Source organism: Sitophilus oryzae, unplaced genomic scaffold (assembly GCF_002938485.1).
Source record: "Sitophilus oryzae breed Bouriz unplaced genomic scaffold, Soryzae_2.0 scaffold_466_pilon_pilon, whole genome shotgun sequence".
Lineage (NCBI taxonomy): Eukaryota > Metazoa > Arthropoda > Insecta > Coleoptera > Curculionidae > Sitophilus > Sitophilus oryzae.
This window is the reverse complement of record NW_022147047.1, coordinates 2,284,853-2,305,814: the sequence shown is the minus strand read 5'-3', so window position 1 is coordinate 2,305,814 and position 20,962 is coordinate 2,284,853. Positions and strand designations below refer to the sequence as shown.

General features: G+C 33.1%; 1 protein-coding gene across 1 annotated transcript in view; it reads left to right on the top strand.

Moving 5' to 3' along the window:
- The window catches only part of LOC115886059 (Krueppel-like factor 9), a 248,355-nt gene that overhangs the window by 129,785 nt on the left and 97,608 nt on the right, over window positions 1-20,962 (top strand). The window lies entirely within an intron of this gene.

Here is a 20,962-nt window from a genome sequence, read left to right as displayed (position 1 = left end):
AGTCGAAAAAATTTTTTTCGCGGCGTTTCTATGGTAATATAATTTCGATTTTATTTTTTGATAGATTAATAACCATCTATATTATTATCTATTAACTTTGATTAACGCAATATTTTTTAGGTTGTTAAAGCATCACGTTTTCCGATCACCATTTCCATAGTATTGAACTATACCTAATATATGGTTTTGGCACTCTAAATTGAAATTTAAAATACGATTTTTTAAGCTTGAATGTCAAGTTGACGTATGATATGTCATTCTATTCAGAGTGCCATTTTCTGTCCAATAAAGAAAAAAAAATACCAAGAGTGTCATTTAAAAATCAAAAGATGTAGTCATTTCAGGTATAACATAAAGTGACCGAAAACAGTTAATACGTCAATAAATCCTAATTTATCTCATATACTAACATACCAAATTTGTTTTTTTTATCTCAAAAAAATAAAAAGTTAAAGGTGTGAGCCATTTTTGATATACATCCCGTATATGTAATAAATATTGTTTGCACTTACAACCTTAATGCTAAACTTAATGCCGATAGAAATTTTTTGGCAGTATTTATTATTAATTTTTAACAATATTATCAAAATTATAAGTAAAAATTACGCCGCTGACTTTTTTCAATCATATTGTATTTTATTTGTTAAGAAAATAAATCTGGGGGCTCCCGAATCTTGTTCTAAGCTTTTTTTCCTGGTCAATCTGGTGACCAAAATGCTCTACAGGGTGTTTCAAAAAACTTGTGCCATCTCTCGTGGGGAGATTCCTCACATAAAATTAAGATTTATTTTTCATATCAACATAAGTCCGATTCTGCTTTGTTTCGTAGCTACAGAGTGTTAAAGTCTTAATAATCTTTCGATTTACTATAATTTTCTTCCAAGTAATTTTAGTGATTCGATCAAAATTTTCAGGGTAAAAGTTACTATAAGTGTTACATATTTTAATACTAAAAAAGTGTCGATAAATTCATCAGGGACATATGGGTTATGCATATGGGTTATCACATGAATATTCAAAAAAACATGTACGCCATTGATTTGTCTAAATTTGTCGAACTCGGCCTCGTTGATGAGATAAATGCAATTTTATTAATCACAATTAACAAAACTAAAATAAAAATAAAATTAATAAATTATATATTATACCCTCATTTTGAATGAAATTAAAAAAACTTTTTTTTGTCGATCTTAATAGCCTACCATACCTATTGATATGGTCGACTAATAATGGTATTTAAGATAATAATTACAAAAAAACAAATTTTAAAAAGTTTTAACATCATGTAACTCTAAAACTATGCGTTTCCATACCCATGCATGCATCAATAAGTAATTATTTAAAACTTCGCAAGTTAATGATATTAATTTTTTTTAAAGGTTGCTATTAGACTTGGATCACGACAAATAAAATTGCGTTTATGTCATCAAGGAGGCCGAGATCGACAAAATATCAAGAGACAACTTTTAATCGGCATTAAACTGCTTACACTATTTCGCTAACATGAAAAAAAGTAAGTAGCTTACGTGCTTTTTTTAGAAAAATATTCCAGTGATACCCATATTATGCACGTCGCTGGTGAATATGTCGACACAATTTTAGCTTTGAAATATGTCGCATTTATAGTAACTTTTACCCTAAAAATTTCATTCGAAACGCTAAAAGTACTTAACAGCCTGTAGCTACGAAACAAAACAGAATCGGACTTATGTTGATATGAAAAACAAATCTTATTTTTACGTGAAGAATGACCCCACGAGAGGTGGCACATGTTTTTTGAAACACCTTGTATATTTATCAGAAATCGTATTCCGTAATAATATAAAAAGGTGTAAAACAGAGTATATATCGTTTGTTAGAGAAAAATCGCGTACAAGAGATTTTGAAAAATCTCTTAGATCTATTAAATTGTCGCAATTAAGTATAATATTAATGTCCTCCCCGTTAAACTTGTGCTATTTCAATTTACAAAAATAATACGATTGTTTTTATGGCTCTTTTAAACTTTTTTTCCTTCTTTTAATTTGGCTAAATACATTTCTCAGTGCCGCGTCCCTTAACAAGGACATCTCGCATTTTTTTAAAAGTTTTTTCCTTCGCCTGTCCCTGTTTTCGCTAATTCCCGGCAACTTTTATCTCGGCAAGCGCGCGAATTATTTCGTAATTAATTAATTTCAACGGTAGAACGTTCTACGCTGTAAAGGGAAAATGGACAGATAGGGAAAAAGTAAGGAAAAAAAACGAGGAAATCAGGCAGAACTGGATCGACTTAAATGCGAAAAATGTGAACCGAAAACCGCAGAATTTGTTTGAGAGTTTGACGTTCTTTTTTTAAGAAAAAAAAAACAAAATAATAGAGAGAAAAAATGTTTGAACCAAACTGCGTTGACGTGACTTAACTTCATTTAGACCAGGGCTGACTTCGAACTTAATTTTATTTTAAACCGACTATTTTATTTATTGATACAGATAGCGTAAATTATTTTTGTAGGCACACATCCAGTAGACGTACGTTAAGCTATAAACTTTTTCTCAACTCTAATACTAGAATTTTGGCAGTCTGAAGTACAACCTTACGCACTATCGCCATTCTGAATCAACTAGCGGAAGCTTTTTGATATGAAATATGTAAACTCGGAAGTCAGTTGAATTTCTGTGACTTGATCATGATCAATTCGCTTGGCTCGTGCGCCTTTAGAGTCATGTGCCACTTTTCGTATTGTGAAAATGTTCACTGAGTTAATAACTTGCGGTTAACGTCAAAAACATTTCTTCTCTCTTTCATCCGGATAGAAAATAAATAAATTAGTTTCCACATAAAGCCATCTACACACGCACATTCGACTACGATCGGACATGAAAACGTCAACAGCATTACGCCCAAACCGTCGCAACGTTGCCACTTAATTACGGCGATTGTTTCGAATCGACGAAACGGAACGGTATAGAGGGTGCCGCTGTCGAGCCTTCGGCGACAGTTTATCGCTTAATTTCTATGCGCACGTTTTATGTGGGGGTGTAAGAGGGTTAAAAACGGGTTAAATTGATATCATTTAGTATTTACGGGGTGTTACAAATGTAAGCGTGACTACCTCTCGTCTTCGTCGTACCCTTTTTCGGTATAGGTTTAAAAACCTGTTCCGCGTCACCATCTCAGTATTGGTCGCCCAATACTTCTCCTTCCTGGAGGTTGATATCGTAGCATTTTCTGTGGAATTCTATCATTTGTCATGCTTTCTACATGTTCCTTCCATTTGTTTTTATATACTTTTACTTTTTCTTTTAATGGTTGTATTTTAAGTTCATTTCTTATTGTGTAATTTCTTATTCTATCTTCTCTACTTATTTCTTCTATTTTTCGTAAGAATGTCATTTCCGTTGTTCTGAGTCCTTGTTCTTTAACTTTTGTGGTAGTCGAAACTTCACTTCCATATAATAATATCGGTACCGCTAATGTATTATATAGACTTACTTGCGTTTCTAGCCGTGCTTTGTTTTTAAAAGTTTTTGCAATAGTTCCATACACTGACTGGGTTTTTTTTATGTAGTCATTATTTTTATCATAGGTTACGTCGCATCCCAAGAAGCTGAAGTGCGGTATTTGCTGTAGTGGTTTATTTCTTAAAACTATTTTGTGTGGAATTGTACAGAACTTATATTAAACATCTGTGATAACGGCTCTTTAATACATAAATTAAGTGCATGGGGAATACCTTCTTTATCATTATTTTCCATAACTTGTCTCTATTTACATAATCGAAGGCTTTTTCTAGGTGACTCTAGAGCGAGAAATTAACAGAGTAAGGTGGACAAAGCTTATTTTAGATTTTTTTGCGAAAACATTCACTATGCAGCTAGACTACACAAAACCGTTCACTTTTCAGGTAGCATATTTATTCATAGCTCCAGTCAAAAGCAACAATTCTTACAGGGAAGATTGGGAAGCTAGTAATAACAGAACAAAAACTGAAATTGGATACCCAGTGAGCACTTTACACCTTTAAGATAAATGTGTTCTAGGTGGCGTCGTTACACCAGGCCCTTCTTTGGCCTGATCAAAATGAATAAAACGCAGATACTGTTCCCTAAACAACCCCAAAAAGCCAATTCCACACCTCCAACTTCCAGTGGATGACTACAGAGAATGTATAACTATGAGAGACGCTTCAATGTAGTATTGAACAATAAAAAGAATTGCGGTTAAAAGTATTATTATAACGTGGTATACTGATGCTTCCAAAACAAAAGCAGGAACAGAACAGGTATTTGGATCGAAAACTAGATACTCCGACAACATGGGTACACGAGGGATGTCATAATTTTATTTCCCTCGTATCTCTCATAGTTTCCGAGATTCTAATAGTCAGTCTCACATTTCAGACAGCCTGAATAGAGTAATAATTATGGAGTTATAGGGTCTGTTCATTTTCTGAAATTGGTGGCTCATAATCAAACTTAAATGTGATTAATAAAAACCAACATCAAACTACTATAAAACTGTTAAACGAACAGCGTTTTGACAAAGTTCTGACGAATCACGCCAAAATCGATCACTAAAGACACAGATTTCAATTTAATAATTACTGTAAGAGTATCAGGATGGAGGCCTTTAATAGCTATTTATGTAACAAGTTGCGAAATGAATGTATTTTAAGTACGGGACGCAAAATTGTCGGGACAATGCGTCGAGTGCTTAAAACACTCTTTTCGCAACGAATTTCTTACAAGATTTTTTGCGAAAGCGGATAATTTGAGATTTTCATGCTATTATTATTATTTATTTTTAAACAGTTTTTAAAATGTTCTGGTAATCGGTTTCTAAGGCATTGTTTATGCATTGTTTAATGACAAAGTTCTGCCAGGTTCACACGTCGACGTATTTCCTAAAAAGTGTTGTGAAAAATAAGTGATAATGATGAGTTTTTGGATATTTAACAAGCTGCTGAAACTGCGCTATCCACGTTAGTGCCCGAGAAGTCGAAAAACTTATACGAGACCACTTTTCATTATTTATAACGTTTTATTTTTTACTTTTAGGCACTAGTGCGTAAACAAGTGTCACTTTTAGATACTAGTGCCTAAAAGAATGTCATTTCGAATCTCAAATAAATATAAAAAACTGTAAATTTCAAAACGCTTTCACAAAAAGCTTTTTTTTAAATTTTCATTCACCTATCAAGTATCGGTTTAGCATTTTCTACCCGTTTTATAGACGAAAAGCAACGGATAAAACCAAACAGGGTATTAGTCACCCGAATTTGCATGCTGTGATTGGCTGTGCCCTTGTTTTATAACCACGGAAGAAATAATGAACGCTACCGGAATCTCTAACGGTTGCAAACTGTTGGTTTTACACACGGTTTGCATTTAAATTGGACTAGGTTTTCTATTCCAACAGCGATTTCCGCTCTAATGGTCGGTGCCTAATTAATTTTCGACAAGAGCGGTCGTGCAACACCTATCGGATAGATTTTGAAACTTATCGATTTAAAATCGGATCGGATTTTGGTCTATTTCGTCCCTTTGTCTAATTTTTCGGTTTAATTAATTTTATCTTTTTCAATTGATTAAAAATTCTAAACTTCATAATACATAACTTGTCAGATTATGATGGACATTTTGTTATTAACGTTTTTATAATAATTTATCATTTTCATTGCCTAATTCAATCGGTGTGTTTAACCAATGATGTAAAATGAATTTCTTTGGATATTTTTTGCATAATATTTTTTAATAGAAATTGTTAGATCCATACACAAAATCGTTTTTAAACTGATTAGACTTCACAACACCACGTTCCAGCTTAATTGTAACAAAATGTTTACGTTTCGACGCTACGTGACGCCGTTTTAGGCTTTTTAATTTAAATTTAATTCGATTCAATTTTATTTTAAATTCGTGCTGTGTTTTTGAAAATACCATGTCTGCGTTTAATTTTTAATTAAAAAAGTGTCGGCTAATTGTGAAAAGTTCAAAATGGAGCCAGGCTCGTTTCTAAAAATTAATGAAAATATGACAAAATTTATATTTACGTACGATAATATTATTTAATGGAAATATATTTATTTGTAATTTTAAAAAAGTAATTTAATATACAGAGTCGTAAATAAGTGCAAGTATTTTTAGGAATAGTATATTTTGACCCAGAAACACAAAATTGTAAAATTTTTTTTGCGAAAATCTACCAGCCTTGAAAATATTTGCAGTTATTTAAGACTCATCCTGTATAACACAAAATTTTTACTTCTTGGTGTTTAATTATAATTGTTTACGTAAAATATATATTTTGAGGCATATGTAAAGAAACGTAACAAAATATTTTATTACAACTACTTATGACATATATTATGTTCCTTAATAAAATTAAATAATATATTTTCTGCAAATATAACTAGAAAATTACACTGACTGGAACATGAAATTCAATATATTTTGTTCTAGAGAGCAGATTTTGGTGATTTTTTTTGAAATTTGTAGCTAAATTATTTGTTTTTAGCCTCTTGTTACAATGTTTATTTTTTTGTGCCTTAAATTTTTCCATGTATCTGTTATACGAAGGTCTGAAACACCCTTTGGTTTACTTTAACAAAGGAAAAGATTTAAATACCACTTTATCATCAAGGTACTTTTTTTTTGTTCGTTTGATTTTTTAAATCCATCTGAGTAGTTTTTTGAGATATACACTTTTCAAGAAGAGAGTTAGAGTATTTACAGCAATATTAGTGTTAAAAGGAAGCATTTGCTTTACCACATCTATTACCACCTATACAGAAGGGTAAAAATGCCTTAATTCCTACATACTATATATATAATATATATAAGTCCGGTTCCTTGCCGCCATTGCCTTCTGTCCATCCAGTCATCGGCTTGTAAATTGCGCAATTACATTGCCTTTGTTACCCCCTTTAACCATGTCTCTCGGGGTCTTCCTCGTTTTCTCTTTCCAGTCGGGATCCATTTCATTATATTCTTTGGTAGCCTTTCCTCTCCCATTCTGTTTACGTGCCCATACCAGATTAATTGTTTTTTTTTGGATTTCTTCTATGATGGTTATCTCTTTCTTCGTTACTCTTCTTATTTCTTCATTTCGCACTCTTTCCAATTTTGATTTTCTTGCCGATCTTCTGAGGAAGTCCATTTCAGTTGCTAAAAGCTTTCCTTCCATGGACTTGCTCACCATACTTCAGCGCCATAAGTAAGTGTGCTCCTAACTATAGTGTCATACTACACTCCTACATACTAATTTCTCAATTAAGTTCATCAGACCGAAGGATGAACTTAATACCACACATTTTTTATTCTAAAATTAAAAAAAAAACTTTAAAATTTCAAACATATTTATTAAAATTTTTATATTATTGTTATAAAATCATCTTCCTACCGAAAACATGTCAAAAAACTATACTACTATCAGTTTAGAATAAACATCCTCAAAATAAATCGACGATTATCTTTCCCAAATTGCAAATAACGCTCCCCCAAAGACAACAAACAAACACTCACCGAATAACTAGACTTTCCAAACCTCCCCCACCTCAAATTAATCCCCTCCCGGACGGGATAGACCTCTGGACAGGTACAGCGGGATTTCTGGACGCCATGGTCCGGACCTTTGCCGGAGATTAGGCCCTGGACCCGTCGCTACCCTCTATCCATTATCTAAACCTAGTTTAAATTCTAGACCTGGGACCGATGTCGACGTGAAGTACATCTCGGATTTGCCTGCGCGGTGCGATTGGATTCTAATTAGACGTATTATCACTTCAAATAAAGATTGTTGTGTATAATATTGTTTTTATAATTCGATGCGTCCTAAGCAATAGCAAATAAAGTTTTAGTTACGTCGTTTAGAGCCCCATTATTGAGTATATTCTTGCCGGCCATGAGTAGATAAGTTTATCTACTACCACGGATATGTTCGGCGCCGGGCTGACTAACTGGAATTTACATTTCCCGCTGGCGATTCAAGAGGTAGCTAAAGCTAGATAGTTATTTGATTGAAATGATAAATTTAAAAACTTTTCATTTTTTTAAATAAATCATAAATTTTTCTTCGAAAAAATTATGGAAACTTTTGGCACAAAAACATTTCAAATTTATGATTTCGGTCTAATAACTATTAACTATTTAGTCAACAACTATAACTATTTAGTCAACATATTTAATTTATGTCAATGATGACAGGTATAAATAATTTAGATTCCAAATATCTCGAGAACTATTACTCGTAGTGATTATTACCAAGATACCTCTTCTACGAAAAAAAACTCATAAATGTATATTTTTTACTGAATAGTTTTATACAGGTACAGAAGAAGATTTATTACTCTTCAAACCTGTTCAAAAATGTTTAGGTGGCGCCCCCTGAGTAGGAGTCATATTGACATCCAAATCAAATTTTCTATATCAAAAAACTACCAGACATCAATTTTCATCCAAATATTGATGTTACTTCAGAAATTATTTGCAAACGTTTAAATAAAAATGAAACTTTTACATCCTGTATCTCTAAAAACTAAGCATTTTAGGACATACATTTATACGAACTTTTTTACTTATTTTTATTTACAGAATATGCTGCTATTTCCGGAATACAGTTCGGACCGCCCTGCATATCAGGTTTATATCAGATCTGTATATCACAGAGCAAAATTAGAATAGCCAACTAATATCAATTTTGAAATTATTTGGTTTAACCACAGCTTAAGTAAAAACCAGCTCGGACAGTGTAGCGTGCCGCTTTGATCTTTTTACGCTCGGATTTGCGATTCGAAAGAGGGGGAACACTAGAGCGGCGAGCTCTCTCGCCAAAACCAATAGCCGCCTAAGCGCCAGTCAGCCCAGAGATGTATTCATAGTATTCAAAAAAAATTTACACGTGACGTAAAAAATTATTCGACTGGTGCTAGAACATAATTTAGATACACGTGTTTTAAATTGTTGACTTTAAATAAATATGCATTCTCAAAGAAAAACATTTAAAAAACAAATTAATTAATTTATTTCTAGAAATAACAGCAAAATGAAATAGGTACATTATTACTTATAGTTATTTACGAATGTTTCTAAATTAGGAGCTTTCGGTTTTTGTTTGCTACATTTAAGTTCTTAGTAATATTCTTTAAGGTATAATAATTTCTAACTTTTGCGTATAAATTTAACAAAAAATACATTATAGGAAAATTTTGATTGATGGTTGAATTTAATTGTCTGAAATAATTTAACGAATTTACATAATATATTTTCATTTAAGAAAAGTTCTTCAAAATTGTTCTGAAAAATTTTATAAAAAAACTTTTTTAAAAACAAGTTTTTATTTAAATACACTAAAAAGAATAAAATAAACTTTTTCTTTAGAACTTTTATTATGAACTTATAACGTCATTACACAATTTTAATATTATATAAAAGCTTGTCGCGAGATTTGAGTGTACATTTGCACTCATAAAAATCTGGTACGACAACTTTATCTTGTAATTCCTGGTCTAGTGGTCTATCATAACAGAAACTTTGAGAATGAGACAGGGTAGACACAGGTTTTAGTTAATTTACTTGTTTATCGATGTAGAGAAATCTCGCGTCAAGCTTTTATATATCTAATATTAAAATTGTGTAATGACGTTCTAAGTTCATAATAAAAGTTTTAAAGAAAAAGTTTATTTTGTTCTTTTTAGTGTATTTAAATAAAAACTTGTTTTTAAAAAAGGTTTTTTTATAAAATTTATTTTCTACTTTTTAGTTATGCTGGTTTCTCAGTGCCACACACTTAAACTCAATTTTTTTCTTAAATAACTTTCTACGGGTATCCTAATAATATGTATATCGATTTTCATTAAAAAAGGAGAACTTAAAAAAAACGACAGCTGTCAAATTTGACAGTTCAAATGTGAGACAAATAAAATGAAAACCGACTATGGGGTAGGGGGCATCCAATATATCGATTTTTACCAAAATCGGACAAATTTGAAATTATTTGACAGCTGTCACATTTGACAGCTCAAAATTTTTTTCTTTCATTTTAGCCCACGGCCATCATCGATTTTTATCAAAATCGGACAACTTTGAAATTTTTTTGACAGCTGTCAAATTTGACAGCTCAATTTTTTTTTCTTTCATTTTAGCCCATGGCCATCCCATATATCAATTTTTATGAAAATCGGTTGACTTTGAAATTTTGACATGTCATTAAACTGTCATTTTTTTTTTCATATGTATATACCCACAATATACCTATACAGGTTGTTAAATTGTTCATTACTCGCGGCAAGAGTTTTATGGTTGAAATAACCTCGGCCCGCTCGTCGATAGACGACGGGACGGGACGAGTCGGCAGAAAAATCAATAATGCATACGTTCTCAATAGGCAGTGTTGCCATTCTGTTTCCCTATAAGTAACTGTCGAGTTAACAACCTGTATATATATATAATTTCAGCCCAATCCATTCATAAATAGAATTTTAAAAAATCAAAAACCTCAAAAATGCCGCCATTTTGACAGCTGTCAAAAATTCGGGTCATGCCTTGCAAAAAAATGTATTGTCATCGGGACTGAACCTACATGCCAAATTTCAATCTCCTACAATAAAAGGAAGTGGTTTTAATTTAGCTTACAAGATTTGCCCCGAACAAACATACATACATACATAGATAGTTACATACAAAGCAAGTTAAATAAAAGCTTATAAAAATAGCCTCCAATGAGGAAACTAAATAAAAAAATGGTCACTTGGCATTAGCAAGCCTCCAAATAAGTAGTCTTCATCGTTTTGAAAAGCTCTAAAGTGTGAATATACTTTTGAATTGAACATTAATTTTGAATTGAAAATTAAACAGACTATAATGTAGTAGTTTAGGCTTTCGCGGCCATCGTTTGAAGAATTTTGGTTTTTCGGGTTATTAGGCCGTCGTCGGTTAGAATTGCTTCCTAACGTTTCGCTAGCACGAGTGGCTAGCATCTTCAGAGGTGTGTTTGCTCCGATTGCTCACACTAGACTGTTAGACAGACACACTAGACTGTTAGACTGTTAGACAGTCTAGTGTGAGCAATCGGAGCAAACACACCTCTGAAGATGCTAGCCACTCGTGCTAGCGAAACGTTAGGAAGCAATTCTAACCGACGACGGCCTAATAACCCGAAAAACCAAAATTCTTTAAACAGACTATATTTTGAATTATTTCCATAATTATTTGTGCACCAACAGCAGCCGCACATCCCGGAAAACCTTTTCCCATTCCATCAATAAAAATAAAATTGAAATAAAAGCACAAATACCTATGGTTAAATATAAGAAAAAAAATCGAATTAAAATCTTCCGTAATACGGCCCTACGCGCCACCGGTGGAGGCTATGCATCGACTGAATGAGGCTGACTGTCGGTCGCTTAATTCATTTAGCGCATCGTCGGAGTAGGGCGTTTTAAATTCGAGCGTGGGAAAAATTGGCGAGTGTCCAAGCTATATTATTCTGTAAGCTGTGGTTTAACCTAAAAAGTTGAAAAGCTGTTGGATCAATATATGTAATTATTAGAAATTGAAAACAGGTAATTACAAATTTATAAAAATAAAAATCTATTCCTGAACAAAATTAACGAATATCGTATTTTCGCTCCACGACTTCATTCGAAAGCAATCTGGTGGAGTGAAGCCCACAGGGGATCCGATACTAATTACATACCGATCCACTAACAACCCGCCGCGCCGCGCCGTCCCCTACTGTCATAATACACCTCGCCCCAATCTATTTCAAGTCACGTTCGGTCATCATTGCTTTCGATGGATCCAGAAAAAATAATAGAAGAAAGAGTATTGAAAACTTATAAATGGCATCATGATCCATGCAGAAGAAAGTGCGTTTTAACTAAAGATAACTAGATAATTTAAAAAAAGTTTGTTCAGAATTACTGAATTGTATCTGATTTTTTTTTATTTCAAATAAGTCAATATACTTGAATCCAATAGAACATCTTTAAATCAATATATATTTTAGAACTTACGACCGAGAAAAATCAAAGATTTTCCATAATTTAAGTAAGAACAATCTTTGGATTGTCACGGGGTCTTTAACAGGATATTATCTCCTTAATAAACACCTCAGTAGATTAAAGGCAAAAAAACAACAGCGAATTCTTTGGGAAAATGGGGAAACCAGAACACCTTGTGATTTAGTGCGCCAAGACGACAACCATTCGTATCATAAACTTTGAAGAACACATGTTTTGCTAATTATCATCAACATATAATTAAAACAGAACTAGAATCAACTTATATTGTTAGTAAAAGTATAAGTAGTATTTTTCCCCAATTTTAAGGAGAAGTCCTATACTGGAAACACTATCACCTTGTGTCATGTCCCCTTTCTATGCCTGCATCCAGTCTCCTATCCTCGCACCGGTTTGTGCAGGTGCTTGATAGAATAGGAGTATACTTCCTCTGGTTCTAGCCTTGCTTTTCTCAGAGCCTCAGATATATTTTGTTTTCCGTTTACCTGTTGTATACTAACTATTAAGGATCTACAACATATTCTACCTAAATGTTTCTAGCCGACTATATTTTTAAGCGCTATTTGCAAATATTAATTATAATTATATCTTTGCTGGCATTAAAGGAATATTTATTTATACATATTTTATTAATTATTAAATTTTTTTTTTCAGGTGAGTTATATCGTGATATCTACTAATAATGTAACGACAAATTAACATGGAGGGTCCAGTGACGCATCCAGAGTCTGAGTCTGAAAGGGACAGTGGCAATATTTGAGTAAAGTAGGTAATAGGTTTAAATTAAATTTACAATGCGTATTATAAATGTAAAAAAAAACTCGGTTTAGCTCGGATTTTCTGTTTTAATTGATATTTTACAGGGTTATTCACCTTATCCGACATGGAGTATGGTAGTCACACGATTAAATTGTTAGAAATTGTGGCTGATGGGATCGTTGTAGGAGTTCTTCTTCTAGTGCAAATCCATTAATGGATGTTTGCGATAACATTCTCCATTGCTTCTCTGTTCCGGGCGGTGTGTATTAACGACTGAACATCTAGTAGCCCTGTCCACTGTCTAATATTCCTCAGCCAAGACATTTTCTTCTTTCCGATAACCCTCCGGCCTTCGATCTTGCCTTCGATCAACAAATGCAAGAATTTATATTTGGGGTTTCGCATTATGTGCCCCAGGTATGCGGTTTTTTCTTTTTAATCAATTCAAATAATTCACGCTCTTCGAGAACTTCCTCATTTGTCAATCTAGCCGTCCAAGATATCTTCAGGATTCTGCGATATAGCCACATCTCAAAAGCCTCCAATTTGTTGATAGTAGCTGCTTTCAATGTCCAACCTTCCATGTCATAAAGGAGCACCGACCACACATAACACTTTACGAATCTTAATCCAAGGCTAAGGTCAAATTCAGAACAGACAAGTACTTTTCGAAACCTCAAGAATGCCTGCCGAGCTTGTTCGATACGACATTTAATTTCCTTGTCTGATGTCTAATCTTCAGAAAGCCAGATGCCCGAGTACTTAAATTTATCTACTCTTTCTATGGGCCTTGAGTTAAATGTTAGAATGGAGTTTATAAACACATCTGGGTTTCTGGATATAATCATAAATTTGGTTTTCTTTATGTTGATGTTTAAACCCATTGCTTTGCTCTGTTCTCCTACCTTGTTGACCAGTTGTTGTAGGTCATGTATATTGTCTGCAATTAAGACCGTATCGTCGGCATAGCGGATATTATTAATCCTCACTCCATTAACTTTGACTCCCATTTCCACGTCCTCCAGAGCCTCTTGGAAAATAGCTTCTGAGTATAAATTAAATAGGAGTGGAGATAGCACGCAATCCTGTCGCACCCCCCTTCTAACTTGTATGGTATTGGACATGGTAATGGACAATTTGGTTGTAGGACTACTAAAGCTACAATTTAAAGTTATTTTCAAAAGGTACAGAGTACAGAGGGTTCCAAATAAATAAAACATCAAAGTTGTTTTTTTAAATAGACCACCCTGTATATTATTACATTTTTAGTTTCTACCTTGTTTCTACGATTAAAATAAAGGTAAAAATAATTAAGGTTTACCGTTTTTGAAAAATTTACGTTTTTGTAAAAATACAGTAACAATTTTAATACTTCATTTCTCTGGACGTATTTAAGTTTTTAAAACTAAATACTGGTACTGAAGTCTTTCTATTTACTAAATTTTGTCTTGTAATAATAAAATAATACTACCTTATACAGAGTGTCTAAAAATTTATTTTAAATAATTATTAGCTTTAAACGGCAATATCTTGTTAAGACATTAAAATTATATTTTTACTGACGTTACTATGTGTTTTAGTATATTCTGAGATTTACTACAGCTAAAATAGAGTAAAATAACTATAACTAAGCTCAGTTATATCGGGAAATCGTTTGCATAAGTCGGCTTCAAGTTCTTTCGGCTTCGCTGACCCTTCAAATAAATCCTTTCTGTCCAAGGAAATAGGTCGACCCGCCTTTTATGCAGACGACCCTTCCTTAACCCCAGTTAAATGTTAAATAATGCCCCTTTAACTGGAACCCTTCTACAAGGAAGGAAAGTTTGTTAAATTGCTGCCCTTCAAGTGTTAAACACTATCAACAAGTTTTAGTTTGATGAAACAAGCCTAGCAAACGCAGTTGATGGTTTTTTTGCTGTTTGGCGCGGTTAGTTTCTATTTGACATGTTGATGACACAATCACCATGCAAATCACTGTTTTGCCAATAGCTTACTTCGGGTTTTTGTTATTACCGATTTTGAACCGTTCTATAACAATGTTAGGCATGCGCAGAAAAATATTCAGAATTTTTTTTATCGGCGCATTTGTTGTAAGTTTTCGCCATCTCGAATTTAAGTTTTTTGTACTGTCATGCTCGCTCACCTGGCATTTTAGTCCAGTAAATAATGACACAAAATGACCCAAGCCACTAATAATAGCTTATTTGTCAATATTTTTTAACAGTTGTTCTGAGAGTCTCTTTAAGCAACTCAGAAAGTTTGAAGTATTAGTTTAATTACATTTTAATAAAAAACGACTATTCGTGAGTGGCTTCTTCAGCTTTTTTGGGATTTCCGGAAAGTCTCTTAAACAAAAGAAAATTTTATAATAACTTTATAAGTAACAAACAGCAATGAGGAGTTGGAAATCCATGATAGAAGTTCAAAATTACCTGTAATATCTTGCAACTCTTTCGGGGTACGAGCGACGGCCCAGCTACGTCGAAACACCGGTTTCCATTAGAACACTGAAGTTAAGCGACGTAAGGGGATACTACTGGATGGACCGGTGACCGGTTTCAAACTCTTTATCGTGCTGTGGTCCAATAAAGGCAAAAGTGTAAAATCTATTGACACACACGGCTCATTCACGCCGGTTTGAGGCCAGATGAGATCGAATATCTCGTGAGTAAGAGTTGATTTAGACACTTGCCAAGTCGGTAGGCCATTGACCATAATATGGCCGAGGACCGCTGTTCGGATTCCGCGTAAACAAAAGTAGGCCCCGTCCAGATTAGCCCTGGCAGCAGAAAGGAGATGTTAACTGAAATCTTTACTTTACTTTTCTTTCCGGGAATATTGTTCTTGTCCATTTTTCCGGATATAATGGACTACCTTCAACATTTGGTCTGAAATATTAGCATCCAAGGGACGTCCTACTCCCCTTGATGGCCTAGGGGCTGTGAATCATGACACATAAAATTGTGTGACAATGCTTGTGAAATCTGGCACCCGCGCACAAAAAAATCTTGACAAATTAGCTGTTATTAGCGAAAATATAAATAAGTTTAAAAAAATCTGAAAATTTTCGGACCAAGGAATAGTTTGACCGCTTTTTTTATTATCATAAAATATGACAAAATTCCAACAAGTTCCAAAATATGATATATGTCGATTCTAGCTTTTAAATGAACTTTGAATCAAAAAATATTAAATTTTAGCAGAGTTATTAAACAATTTGTCTGATTAATCAATGATATGCTTACGAAATCTATCTCCGGAGCCGTTAAGACTTGAAGATAAAATTCAGGGATCTTCGAAGCGGAATATCTCGAAAACTACTAATTCTACGTAAAAAATGATAAGGACCATTTTTGTAGGTAATTACTTGCTTCATTTTTTAATCCAAGAAAAATTTTGTAAATTGCATATTTTGGCAGATATTTGCGAAAAACTGATTTTTCGGCCATTTGGGACAATTTTTTCGGCCGAGCACGGTTTTTTCGCCTAAACTATTCCGCATTTTTTTTTTCACTTAAAACTATTCCCCAAAAGGTACACAATCCACCTGACGCCTGAAAAGTTACGATCGACGAATTAGGCCGTGCTTTCAACTTTCATTTACTGGACTATTTTTCGGCAAACGGTTATTAACAAATTTGTAGAGAATTGAATTACCTACTACAACTTTTGTAATTTTATAAAAATATGTTTTTAATGCAGTTAACTAACAAAACGTGTCAAAAATTATAACATGGACAAGTTTTTTCCAGATTTCAATTATTCCTAATAAAAATAGGTGGCATATTTTGGGAAAATCTCTTGGCATTACCCCATGCTTCGGCAAATTTAACTTATGAAATTTTTGGAAATTCAAACAAAAATCCACGATTTGTTTTAGCTTATACAACCAGATAAATTCGAATTTCGGTTAGGTTTCCAAAATCTAAATAATTCTCCAAGATTACAAAACAAACAGACAGTGAATCTGACAGTGAAAAAGCTTGCAAAAAATCCCATTTCCCCCTTTTTCCATCTTTCGCCAGCTCCTTTTTTGTATTTTTTAGTCGGCTATCAAATTCGCTGACGTTTTTCCTGGATAATACACCTTTGGAAAACAACCCAATCGTTTACTTTAATCTCCCAAAGCTTTTTATGTTCCCCTTCGCCTGCACACCTCCTTCCCTACTCATTCTACCCTTTTTTATTTCCATTTTACTCGTCGTAGTTAACATTTCTTTTTTATTCGAAGGAAAAAGGATTAAATGAAACGGTGGATGGTTAATCCAGGGAGATTTCTTGTTATTTATATATTTTCTCTGGTATCGATATCTAAGGAAATGCTAAAAAAAATATTTTACGTTATTTTAAATATCCTTTGCCAAATTACATCAATTTTGTTCGTATCTTTTTTTTCTTACTTGGTTCCGTGTGGATAATTTAAACTCTTATTTAAATTGCGAATTTTATTTACACTCAAGAACACTAAAAATTATATACAGGGTGAGTTTTAAATAAGTGCAAATATTTTATTGGTGGTAGGTATATTTCGACCCCAAAAACACGATTATATTTATTATGAAATAAAACCTGTACTTGAATATGCTTTTCTCAAATTAAAGTTTTCTTATTTATTAGAATGTGGCATAAAATAAACATGTATATATTAAACATCTTAATTAAGTATTGAGATACAAAAAAATGGTTGTGATTTTTCTAAAAAAATCTTTTTTAATATACTAACTCTGATGTTTGATGTTTTTATAGATGTCTTATGAAATTTGGTGCACATTTTCTATGCATAAAAATTATTATTTTTGAAGCCAAAAAAAGGGACTTGTATATCTCAATTTCCAACCAGTCGAAGCAAAAATGATTTACACGAGAGGTCTCACTCGGGTAAAAAATGTTTTTTAAGCAAAAAGTATACGTTCAATGAAAAAAAAAATGACAAAAATGAGACAAAAATTGTGTAAAAATAAATTAAGATTTTGAAAACAATGTTTATTATAAAACAAGTTGGTGGCGTACCATTTTTTCTCAAAATGTATTCTATATAAAACCCGTATCAACGCAAATTCGAAAAATTCGCTCGAGTGATAGATCGAGATCTCCCTTTTAATCATGCTATTCATTGGTTTGAATAGTAGGTTAAATAAATAAGCCAAGTAAACACTTTACCCGTACTTAACTATATAAAAGAATATAAAGAATATCAGAAAGAAGGAAATATAATATTAACATACTAATTTTCTTTCCAAAGTAAATAGAGATGAGGATAACTCCCAAAAGGGCCCGATAGCCGAACGCCAGACCGCCACTATCTCTCCAATCTCATCAGTCATCCAATCAAAACGCCCTCCCGTCTCTCCAAGCCTATACCCTTCGATCCTCTTTCGTTTGCTCTCCACCTTATCCCTCTCCCCAGCTGAATATTTCATAATTCCCTCGTCATTCCGATTTCTCCATCAACAAAAAGCAAAAATAAGAAACGAGGCGAATAAGCCTATATATTGAAGTCTTTTTACCGCGCTATTTCCGTCTCTATGGATTTGGTCTACCCGGAAGGATTTAGTTTTGTAATCTGTGGATTATGTATATAAAGAGTTTTTTGTCGTAAGTATTATTTCAGCTTATTCGTTAGACAACCAGTCCTATCTAGATATTTGCTTATTTTATGTTATATAAGTGAGATTCTGATCTTCATTCAAGTCTCTTTTATAAAAATTATTGAAACTAGACTGGTCTGACTGCCTGCATGTAAGAATGAAAGCTCATTAATTTAAACAGCTGACTTTATATCTACCTGTCCTGTGCATGCATACCTACACACCGCACATGTTTGAATTGTTTATCAAAACTATGCTACAACTACCAGAGACTAGTCTTCTGAGCTATTGGAGATAACCTCTTCGGAGATAACCTCTTCGTTTGCAGAACAGTCAATAGGAACAAATAGTTTATAATGAATATTTGAACTCTTCTATACTTATATATTTAAACTATTCTATACTATTGGAACAATTTTTGTAATAGAATTTCTTAATTTAGACTAAAATTTAATAAGACAAGACAAATTTTAATGCACAACACAAGAAAAATACTTATTTTATTTATCATTCCCAATCCATAAAATAAATAAATAGTAAACAGAACTGCCAAAGATTAGTTGTCACGTCATGCGCGGACACTCGTTGACATTTTCTATTCTTCGCCCATCGAGCAACTATAAATCAAAAAATAAAACACACACTACCCCTAAATAATATCTTATATTACTTAATTATTTCAACTAAAATTGAAAAAACGTGCGGAATTACCTAAATAAAAAGCAGCAACAAACGACAAAGGGACAGACCGCCGGCGCCGGGTCGGCATGAGCCAATCCCATAATAATTGTAATAAAAATATCACACATTTGCCATCCAAAACACCGGCCGGCGTCAAGTCAACACTTTAAACATAAACATATTGATAACAACTAGACCTACGTCGAAGTAAGGAATATTTCAGAATCGAGTTTCGAGTCCTCGGTTCGTGCATTTCCCGGGATTACGATTACTGCCGGCGCAAAAGTAACGAATCAGCTTAATAACGAGTAACGAGCCCTAAATTCAAATGGTAAGCGTTACTTCGAGTCCTCGTAAAGTAACGGTTACTTTGTAACGATTACTTAGAATTTTTACATCACTAGTAGTCATAGTGACATCGAAATCAAATTTCTCATGTCAAAAAACACCCTATTTTACCTTAGTTATATTTTAACACCTTATTTATATTCAAAAACACACCAAATTTTATCCAAATATCGACTATAGTTTAGAAATTATTTGGAAAAAAATCGAAATAAAAAACTTCTACACCCTGTTTCTCCGAAACGAAGCATTTTAGGACATAAACTTATACGAACTTTTTTACTTATTTTCATCTGCAGAATATTCTGCCGAAGTTTTCTGAATACAATTCAGACCACCCTGTATAACAGCATGTTTAAAAGAAAAAAATATGTCCAAAAAATGACATCTTCAAAGTTATCTATCTAGTTACAATATATATCTTCAAAGCTCCCAACAGGGAGTGCTTTTTTTCTCCTTTGCTTCCCATTGCTCTCGAAAATCATCAATAATTCAATTCCTTTAAAATCGGGTTTCGTGATTTTGTCGCGAAGCGTGCTTTTTAAGGCCCGGCTACACGTGCGACAACTGAGATATTACGTCACGAATGTCGGTTGTATGGCGGCAATAAAAACGAAAGGGCTTCTAAATAAATAAGCGTCAATCGGTTCAATTTCCACACGTATTTTCGTTATTAGAGTCGTGATTATTGGATTGATTTCATTAAACTGCATGAATACCATAATGACAATCGATGATAATTTTGGCGAGGTCAATATCTAGACTTCATTAAAAATTGACATAAAATTTGTCAAAAATTAACTCTAATTTTCTTAAATTAATTTTCTTGGGACATTTAGGTTCCGAAAACACTGGAATTATATTTTTATCTTGTTTAAAAAACTTTACTTAGTCTATAGAGTCTATATACTAAATAAAGTTTGTCTATAGTATAGACAAACGTTTCGGCCCACAATACAGCCTCTATCAGTGTTATATATCATAAAAGAATTTACAAAAATGAATACCCAGAAACAGACAATCTATCACAGCACAATGACATGATTCTCACTAAAGTTTTTCGAACAGTATGATTGTTCGAAACTCAACACTCAATATGAACATATTTTTCGAAAAACTTTAGTGAAAATCATGTCAGTGTACTGTGATAGATTGTCTGTCGTTGGCTATTAATTGTTGTAAATTCTTTTATGATATATAACACTGATGAAGGCTGTATTGTGGGCCGAAACGTTTGTCTATAGATTAAATAAAGTTTTCTAAACAGGATGAAAACATAATTTTAGTATTTTCGGAACCTAAATGTCCCAAGAAAATTAATTTAAGAATACATCGATCCAAGGTTTAAGAACTTAAAATTTCCAAGAAAATTATCTCTAAATATATAAAGATTCTAATTCGAAAAGTCAATCTAATAAACAACACAACACTGGAAATTGTAGAAGAATGTTTGGAACAACTAATACACAGCTCGGGAACTCTACTACCAGAAATCAACAAAAGAATATTATGGAAGAAACTCAATTCGACCAATGTGTTCTGGCAGTCATGCCCTATGCATGCGAAACCTGGACAGTTAAAACGGACATT